Source organism: Glycine max, chromosome 11 (assembly GCF_000004515.6).
Source record: "Glycine max cultivar Williams 82 chromosome 11, Glycine_max_v4.0, whole genome shotgun sequence".
Taxonomy (NCBI): domain Eukaryota; kingdom Viridiplantae; phylum Streptophyta; class Magnoliopsida; order Fabales; family Fabaceae; genus Glycine; species Glycine max.
Window position 1 is genome coordinate 18,970,092 of NC_038247.2, and position 10,476 is coordinate 18,980,567.

Here is a 10,476-nt window from a genome sequence, read left to right on the forward strand (position 1 = left end):
GATGTGTTAAATTAGATTAACTCAACCCATAAGAGTAAGAGTTCGCTCACCACAAATTGGACTTTAAATGGTCTGAGCTTACCCGACTCACCTTGTGGTGAACCATGAAAATTTTAACCCGATCCAACCCACCATGAATTGGTGGGTTAGCTCACAATTTTTTTTTAAAAGCTAATAACATTTTTCTCTTTATTTTCTTTTAAAAAGTGACATTTTTTTTCTATCAATACATTTATTAATTTAAATTATTCAAATACAAATAATAGAAAATATCATAATATTTAAGTATCAAATCATGATTCAAAATTTCAAATGACAAAAAGTACAATCCAATTCAAATAAGGTGGTATAAATGGTATAAGAAGCTAATATTATCGTTCAAATAATGTAAGCAAGTATGAAGTAGTTTAATAGCACATTAGCACCATTCAAATGACATACAAAATACCATTCAAATATCATACGAGAAAGATAAAAAAATGGAAGCTTGTATGAAACTTCTAATGAAAGTGTATAATGGGAGATTCAAAACTTCTTCCATTCTATTCATTTTCTTTTTCTAATGGACCTGAGTAGCACAACTTATAATTAAACAATTAGAATGATTGCTTTCTTATGGAAGGATGTATTTTGTAAATAACTATTAGAGATTCCATAAGATTGTCTGATATGTATTTTTCCATTCCTGTTGAACTTTAAATAGTGCCAACGGGGAGAAACGCAATGAAATCAATTAATTTCCTAAATTTGGTATAGTAAAATCGCATTGGAGGGAGTCGAGAGAGCAGTAGGCAGCAGAGAGAAAATATGTTTTAGTTAAGTTAGACAGGGACAAGTGAAGAGCCTTCTATACTTGTTTTTACTTTTTTAAAGTTTAAAAGGGTTAAATGGGTTAATCCAACTTCAACTCTCCTCCTTCGTGGGTTAAGTGATAAGCCAAATATTACTATTTGGCTAGAATTGCAAAAAATAAAAAATAAAAAAATCCTGACTCTGCTGTACTGAACTTAAGTTGGCTCATGAATTTAAATTTATTTTGACACTTCTATATAAGGTCAAAGTAAATTTTTAAAAAGATAAAAAATTATTTTAAATAAAATAAACAGGATAAAAGATTCAAATAATCCAGTCTTTATTTATAATAGGTCATTTCTTATCTTTTGTGTGAGTAAAAGTTAGTTTTACAAAATCATTTAATAGTTATAAAATCTTTACATGAAAAATACCAAATCATTTTACTCATTGATATTGTTTTTAAAACCGAACCGGTAAAAATTATATTGATTTAAGGTTCAATTATTTAATAGTAATTGAGTCGTGATTGAATCGGTTTTTGTATTTTTTTAATATTATATAATATTTTTAAGTAATAAACTAACATAGAACTATAAAAAAATTAGGATCTAACAAATTATAAATTAATATAGATTACTAAATTTAGTAAATTATATGTTTTATTAGATAAAAGTTAAAAATAGTTTACAAAATAATTGATACCTTTGTGAAATATTTAAGTATGTATTTTTATTTATCTTAAAAAGATTTTAGATTTAATAAAAAATAAAAAGTAAAAATAAAAAATGAAAAGTACTGGTTTAACATCGGTTTTGGGCCGGTTCCCACGAGTTCTGAAATCCCGAATTTTGTGGAGTGTCCAGATCACCCGACCAATTTCCAACTCAATCTGTTGAACATTCTGATCCGATTTTTGAAACAGTGCTAATGAGTATTATTAGTATATACATGTATATATAATTGTTCAATTTAATTATAATTATGTAATTATCTGCTGTATAATGTTTTATATATAAAATTAACACTAAGATTCAGACTTATGATCCAATCATCAGACCTTAGTGGATTATTCTATATAAAGGCTTTAAAAGCATAGAAAATATCATTATATATTTTCACCAACATAAAATTATTTAATTATATATATATATATATATATATATATATATATATATATATATCATTAGAGATTATGTTTATAAAACTGATCGACATCTTAAAAACATTTTTTTTGAAAGAGACATTTAAAAACATAAAATATATTCTACTTTGTTTTTTTCTTGTAAAAAAAGAATATTAATTAAAGAATGTTAGAAAAAATTAGAATGATTTAAACAAAAATGACAAATACTAATCATTACATTTTGAACAAATTTGGGGGCCTCGATCAATGGTGCTGATAATAATGTTACCAGAGTTAGACAATAAATTGCCAGTGTGTTAAAAAAAATGTTGATAATAAGTTACTTAGTCAAACAATTTTTTGTAAAATTTTTAAATGAAGAATTGGAAACCAGGATGTGATTGAAAACATCATGCACTCAGTGTGACTAAATAACTTATTATCAACACTAGTGCCAGCCAGTGTCTTAAAATATTTAGCATAAACCGACATATATTTGGTATAAAGAATATATTGTTGGATAAAAAGTTCACTTGTTTGACTAAAAATCTTAATATATTGTTTCAAATAAATCCTGGTTTTCTTTAAAAAAATAATTACATTCTTGTCTACTAACAAGTTAATTCAAGTGATATTGAACTTGATCCCTTAATTAAATTTGAGTCTTGGTAAAAATGTTAAACGAGGAAATTCCAATAAAGATAACTAGTACTATGGATTAAAACCAGTAAGTATTAATAAGATAATAATAAAAACAAGAAAAATTCAGATTTTCAATTTCTCCTTTACAAGTTTCACACAGATTTCATTTGACTAAATAACTTATTATCAACACCTGTGCCAGCCAGTGCTAATTTATAAGTTTGTAAATTTACATTCTAATTAGGTCTAAATGTAACAATAATGATTGATTATGATCCAATAACTAATAAGAACCAAGTGTTGATAACTTTTAAAATTCTTAGTTCTCTAGCTGATATGCTGATCCTTGTGAAATTCATTGTGTCAGCCTTTTGTCGTATAACATCTCCAGGATCAAACCAGTTTGAGAAAATAGTAAAAAAAACCTGACTAATATTCACTAAAGCCAAAGTCCTTTTATTCATATATATATATATATTTCATGAAGAGTTTTGGATTATTTGTGAAGAAACCATATATGCTTCATCCTGTTGATTAATTGGACCTATATTTAATTAGAGAGTTTAGAACCAAAAGGGTAAAATCTTCTGAATAAGCTAAACTCTAAGGTTTAACAGCTAAGCTCAGTGGGTTTGAGAAAAGTTAAGAGTGGGATGGTTAAAACTTCAAAAAAAGCTCAAAATTGAAATGGTTAGTGGTTGCTACCAAATTTTGACAGCAGATAGGCTGTCTTGCAGAAGTTCGTGTGTTAAGGTCTGGAAGAGTTAGTCTTTGATATTTTAGGAGACTTTAGATCTGGAAATCCTCTTTCCAGCCTCACTGGTCCCATAAATTTTCAAGTTCTGTAGAGTATTTTCTGAATATTCTTGTCAGGTAGGTTTCAGAGCCTGTTATGCAGATTATTTTTTGGCACAACTGCTGTTTTGGCTTAAATGGATGAGGTGTGACTTAAACTAATAAAGAGAAATTCTTACTCTAGTCCTAAATTACAGTGGGAGCCTCAATTTATATTTTCAAGCTTGAACAAGTAATTTAAGCAAGCTAAAGGGTTGAGTAACTGGAGACACAAAAAATTATGAAGGTTGAACATAAAAGTGTGCCTGTCTTGTCTTTCTATTTCTCATAGCAGCAGCTTGAGATGAATTTGAGCTTGCTCTTTTATTGTATTATAGGCCTAAATGTCTTCTAATTAGTTTGAGTGCAGTTTGTTGTTCATTAGATGAATCAAGATGTTTAATTGAAAGTGAAAGTGAAGAAAACATGTTTAAAATATCGTGATTGTCATAAAATAAATTTAAATTTCTATTTATTTTGAGGAGTGGTCCATACAAATGTTTAATAGTTCTAAGTAGGAAAATGAGTCTGCTTAGCCTGGAGGGATGAGACTCATGTATGCCCACACGAGTGAGATTCATGTGCATGTCTAACTTGCATATTCATTCAAGATTATTGTTTTATATATTTCCACTATTTTGAGGACTAAAGTTGAAGAACCTAGCTTTACCGGCTAAAATTAATAATATTTTATATATTAATATCATAATAAATATTCTACGAAATTAAAATTATAAATACTATATCTGTAATATTTTTTGGTACGAAATAAAACTAAAAATATAAAAAACAATAAATATTTAACATATATTACAAATAATAAATAAGAATAAGAATACAACGTTAGGAATACAATACGGAATGTTACTTTGGTGTTTTATTAAGTTGAGTAGGATCCACTTGTAAAAATAATGATTGTCTAAGGCCTAACAAAACTCACTTCAAACCTTAATGATTGACCAATGTCTAATAAGACTAGATGTGAAACGATGATGATTAATCAAGGTTCAATAAGATCCAAATGTAACATGGATGATTGACATAGGTCCAATAAGATCAAGTTTAACACTAATGATTGTTCAAGGCCTAACAAGGTCCAATTGTAATAACAATGATTGACTAAGACCCTATAAGACTTAAGTGCAACCTTGATGTTTGGCCAAAACTCAAGTGTAATACTAATGATTGACAGTGTCCTAATAAGGCTCAAGTTTAAAACTCATGATTCTCCAAGACCTAATAAGATCCAAAATGATTGACTAGGATCCAATAAGACTTAGTGCAACACTAATGATTAATTTAAGCTCAATAAGGTTTGAGTGTAACCTTGATGATTGACCAAGGCTCAATAAGACTTAAATGTAGTATTAATGATTGACCAAAGCCTAATAAGATTCAAGTGCTAGTTAATGATTGAATGTCCAATAAAGTCTAAGTGTAGTACTGATGATTGGCTGATCCTAATAAGATCCAAGTGTAACACTGATGATTGACCAAATCTCATTAAGACTCTAGTGTAACACATATTATTAACCAATGCCAAATAATACTTAGGTGGGGTACTAATGATTGATCAAGGTCCAATAAGGCTCATATGTAACATTGATGATGGATTAAGACCCAATAAAGCCTAAGCGTAGTACCAATGATTGACTAAGGTCCAATAAGGCTCAATGTAAAACAATGATAATTGACCAAGGCCCAATAAGGCCTAAGTGTAACATTGGTGAATGACTAATGCTCAATAAGGCTTAAGTGTAGTATTGATGATTAACCAAATTAAAGCTCAACAAGACCGAAGTGTAACATTGATTTTTTTACCAAGGCTAAGTATAACGCTGATAATTAACCAAGGTCCAATAAGATCCAAATGTAATACTAATGATTGAATATTAAAGTTTTTATTTATTATAATTATAAATATAAACATTATAAAATAAAAAATATTTATTGTGATAAATTGAAATTAATATAGATAAGTTATTGTAATTAAATGTTATGTCTAATCACCCTATATAAATAAATAAATTAATGTCTTAATAATATTGATTATGAAAATTAGAACCAACCACTCAAATTACAATTAATGAGTACTTAATGAAATAAAATAGAAATCAAAATAAAGGTAGTAACATTTAATATATTAAAATTTAAATTTAATATAACATTTAAAAAACATTTAATTGATATAAAAATATAATATTTAATATACTAAAATGGGTTTTCTTCTTTCTCTTTGTTATTACATCCTCTCTCTTTTCCAATTTAGAGTTACCATATTGACCACTAACCTCCACCTTCCTGATTACATTTGCACCCTTCTGGGATTCCATCATCGTTCTTTATCGGTCGTCATCAAATTGTATCATCATCCTCTCTTCAGCTACAAGTCTCATGCACCGTCCTATAAGAGTAAAATGAGCTTTTCCACAAACAAACCAAAAGCATCCTAAATTTCAAAAAGGATTAAGATATAATTATCTCTTCCAAAGTTGAATTTGATTTCCTCTAAAACTAGGTTAGCTTCAGCCTCAACTTATATTCACTCTTCAAAATAAATAACGTTTTTTATTAGAATGATTGTTTTTTTTAATGAAATAAGTATTTAATTATATGTTAATAATAATTATCAAATAGTGAAATAAACTAAGAAGGGGATTCGGCGTTGATAGGTAATCAACTTCACAATGTTATATTTTTAACTGTTTATTTAAATATTTTAATCAAATTTGATTGAATTTATTAACTAGAAATTAATTAGTGGTATGTAAAATAGTCATATAATTTTTTTATCTATAAGAATTGAACATGGTATTAAAGAGTTTACAACGCTCATGCATCTTGCTTAATCAATTAAGTTAGACACCCTTGGTTATAAAATTATTATTTAGAAACAAGAATACAAATTAACATGAATTGTTTGATTGAAATTTATTGAAAATAAATAAAAGAAATGAAACTCGGGGATAGATTGTGTAACGCCCTGAAATTTGGCTAACTATAAATCGATGTTTAAATATATTTATCGTGTTATTTGGTTATATGATTGATTTGAGTAAGTTGAGGTATGGTGTGAATTAGTCATGTGTGATTTTCTTGATGTGGATGTTGAGTTATATGGAGTTTTATTGATCTAAGTTGAAATTATGAGATTTTAAATTTTATCTAAACCTGTTCTGGTAAAATCACGATCTTGGATTCATCAACCGTTGGATCTTCTTCAAATTTGTACTATAGGTTCCTAACCCATGTTCCCAAAGTTTGACTGCTAGGATATGCAAAATAACAATTTTTTACCTTTCCCTTAGCGCGAGAGGCGCGCTAAGCGCAATTCCAACCCGAGAGAGAATTGCACTGAGTGCGAATTGTCGCGCTTAGCGCAAGAGGAATTGTGCTCAGTGCGAATTGTTGCGATTAGTGAAAATTTCAACCTAAGAGGAATTGCGCTAAGCACAAAAAACTCGCGCTTAGCGCCAAAAATGGACTCCTGCTTAGCGAGACGAGTTGGCTAAGCGAGATTTGCAGATTATAAATACGTTTTTCAACGTGAAAAACATGATTTCACACCTTTCTCTCTCAAAACTACTTCCAAACCACCCTAGAGACTTCTCCTCCACCACTCACGACCACCAGTGGCCACCGCGAGCCACCTTTCCTTGCCGCCGACCCACCACACCAAGAGAGACATTTTAATCGGAGCGAAATCCTCAGAATCCACCTCAAAGATTTGGTGGAGAACAATCCTCAATCCTTTCTTTCGTAACTTCTCTGAAGTAATCTTGACTTTTAAGCCTTTCTCTTAGTTAGTTTTGAGTACTTTAATATGGTGTTTTTACACTTCCTTTGAAAAATCCTTGAAAATGAGATGCTGTAAAAGTTATCTTTTTATAAAATTGATGTTATTTTGTGACCTTCGCTGAACCTCGGTCACATTGGCGTGATCAGAATTTCAAAACGATGTCTCTTTTTAGTAGAATCCGAAACATCCCTTAGCCCTTTATGTTTTGGCAGGGGTAATTGACCCCCAAATGTTGTTATTAACCTTATTTTTGAAATCTATACTAAATTTCCTTTGATTTGATATATAGAACCTTGTGTTTGGACTGACGAACGTGGATGGTAGAGGTCTCTGAGCGACGCAAAGAGGAACTAACGGAGAGCGCACGATAGGTGAGGGGAGTTTATTATAATTTACGGCTTTTGATACCCTAGTTGGGGTCAGAGAACCTAACTATGAGAATATATGTTTGTCCCTGTTGTATGCTAGTTTTCAAGAAAAACAATGTTTTTGACTAATGGGATGCGATACGTCTGTTATTGATAAATGATATTATTGTTTTTATTAGACTTGTATTGTTTGAAGACCTGGGGAGTGTGAATCTCATGCATGAACTATATATGTATGTATGTACAAAATGTGATTTGCTGATGATATTAATTGATATGAGGTAATGTTGATGTTTATGATAACATTAATAGAGAATGATGTTGTTATTGAATATGATATTGATAATAATTAATATGAGACGATGTTGATGTTTATGATAATATTGATATGAGATGATGCTTTTATTGATGATTATGTTGATATGAGATGTTGTTGTTGTTGTTGTTGTTGATAATATCATTGAGATGAGATGATGTTGATGTAGAGAATGACATTGAGATGAGATGATTTTGAAGTTGAGAATGACATTGAGATGAGATGTTGAAAATGTCATTGTGATGATGTATGATGTGTATGTACATGGGAGGTGCAGTGACCATGATGGATATCCCTAGTGGGGGAAATAAAGTGGTTAAAGAGTTTTAAGCATCTCTAAAGGGTGATGGCTTAGAATCTTTAATTATCCACGGTCAATGCATTGATGTTACCCATGTTTCACACTTCATATTACATGAAAATAGTATAAACTTTGTCAGTAAGTACTTGTAGTTTTTCATGAGGGGGAATACTTGTACTTAGGGGCATGTCACTCGGTTTGGAACCCTTGAGACTCAGGCTGATCACCATGGGAGGAGTTGCCTGTGCACGACAAGGTGACCTCGACACTTGCTGCCTAGTTTTCCTAAGTAAGAGTGCCGCGTGGACATGCTTAGGCTATTTCCTGACGAATGGTACCACATTGTATTTGAGAGTTGAGGTCAGGTGCATGCATCATATTGAGCATGATTGATTGGAATTATGAACGGATGATGACTACTTGTTGAATGTATGTTGGACTAATGGATGTTTGTGTATGATTATGATATTTGTTAATGTTTTCTTACTAATCATGGTCATTTGGTTTTTGTATTAGTTTCTTTTATAATAAACTCGTCCTTGCCATTTTTGTACCGTGTGGTTGGTACCTATGATGATCACGAACCTTCATTCGTGGGAGCAGACAGACACCGGTAAAGTACGTGAAGTGAGATTCTTTTGTGGAGCCGTCAAGCTGACGTGATGACGTTGAAATTATTTTGGGAGAGAGTTGTGTTTTGTTAATCAACTCCTCTGTAGTAGCTGGTTCTATAATTATTTTTTGAATTGAAGATGTAAATCACATATTTAATTATATGTATGAACTAATTTACTTTTTGTTATGTGAATAATGTGTACTGAGTTGATATATATATATATATATAGTCATTTAAGTAATTATGCATTGTTTGGTGAATGTATATCGCAAAAAATTTACTCTCACTTTTCATAAATAAATTAATGGAATCTTCATTTAAAAATTGAAATTTATGCAATTTAAAGTGATGATATCATAATGACGACGCGCGTCGTTGCTGATTGATCCTATGTAGGTTTCAATTCCTATTCTATAATATGTATATTTTAATCATTTCAATTGCAAATCCTTAGTCGTATATGTATATTGTTTTTCTAATATGATTTTTTTTTCAAAATTTAATAATTTAAAATATTTAATAATGTTTTTAATAGTTTCTTACTATATTCATGAGTTGAAATTAATAATTATTAAATGATAAATAGGTTTATAAGACATGTAATTAATAGGTCATATATTTTTTACTTTATAATAATAATAATCATAATAAGTAATTTCGCTAATCAACATCTTAAGGTTTTTTAATAGAATTAATGATTTTTATCATCTCATTAAATACTTTCAATTTCGGAAGAAAAAAAAAGTATTGAAAAATATTAATAATTTTTTATATATCAGTATCTTATCTTTTATTTAATTTTTATTTTTATTAATATTTTTAATCTCACTTGTTACTAGGTTTTTTACTAAAATATAAATATTTTAATATATTGTGTAGGGAAAAGTAGATCGTTTGGTCCATAAAAATATGTATACATGCTACAAGAAAATAGAGAGAGAAAATAATATATGTAAATATTAATAATATTTTTGATCCATATGTATTAAATAACATAAAAAAATGAATACGTGGGTCTTGTTTGTATGAGATTATTACAAGGTCTCTTACAATTTACAAGACCTTGTGCTCTTCAAACCTTTCTTTACTCTTCAATTTTGATATTTGTCTAACACCTATTTTTACTCTCTCCATCTCTTTATATATATATATATATACACTAGAGTCACACAGTGAATGAAACATTTCCAACGGAGAGTAGCTGGGTTGGGAGAAAGAAGAAAAGTGTAAGAGTTCCAAAAAACACCACCAACCACAAATACATGACAAAGGATGACATGTTCAAGATGTTGCCCAACGATCTCCAAATTGATAACATGAAGCGCCTTGAGCATTAGGACCTTTCAATAGCCATGTGTGTGCGAAAACCATGGCAAAACTTTGTCCTCTATTCGTGTGTCCCATTAACTCATGTTGGAGATATACTTTTGTAACTGCATAATATTTTATTTTTCAATTTTTAAAATAGGATTTAGTAAATAAGTTGATTTCCTATATTTGAGGAGTAAGTCAGTTTTAATGGATTAGCCTAATCAATAAGTAGTTCCTCTTATCTTTAAGGAGCAAGTTAGTTTTAATATTCTGTTTTGCTAATATCTTGTTATCTAATTAGTTTATCTTTTGTTATTTATTGTATCGCTGCTGAGAACAATTTGAATTAGAATAGAATAATTCTATTTCCT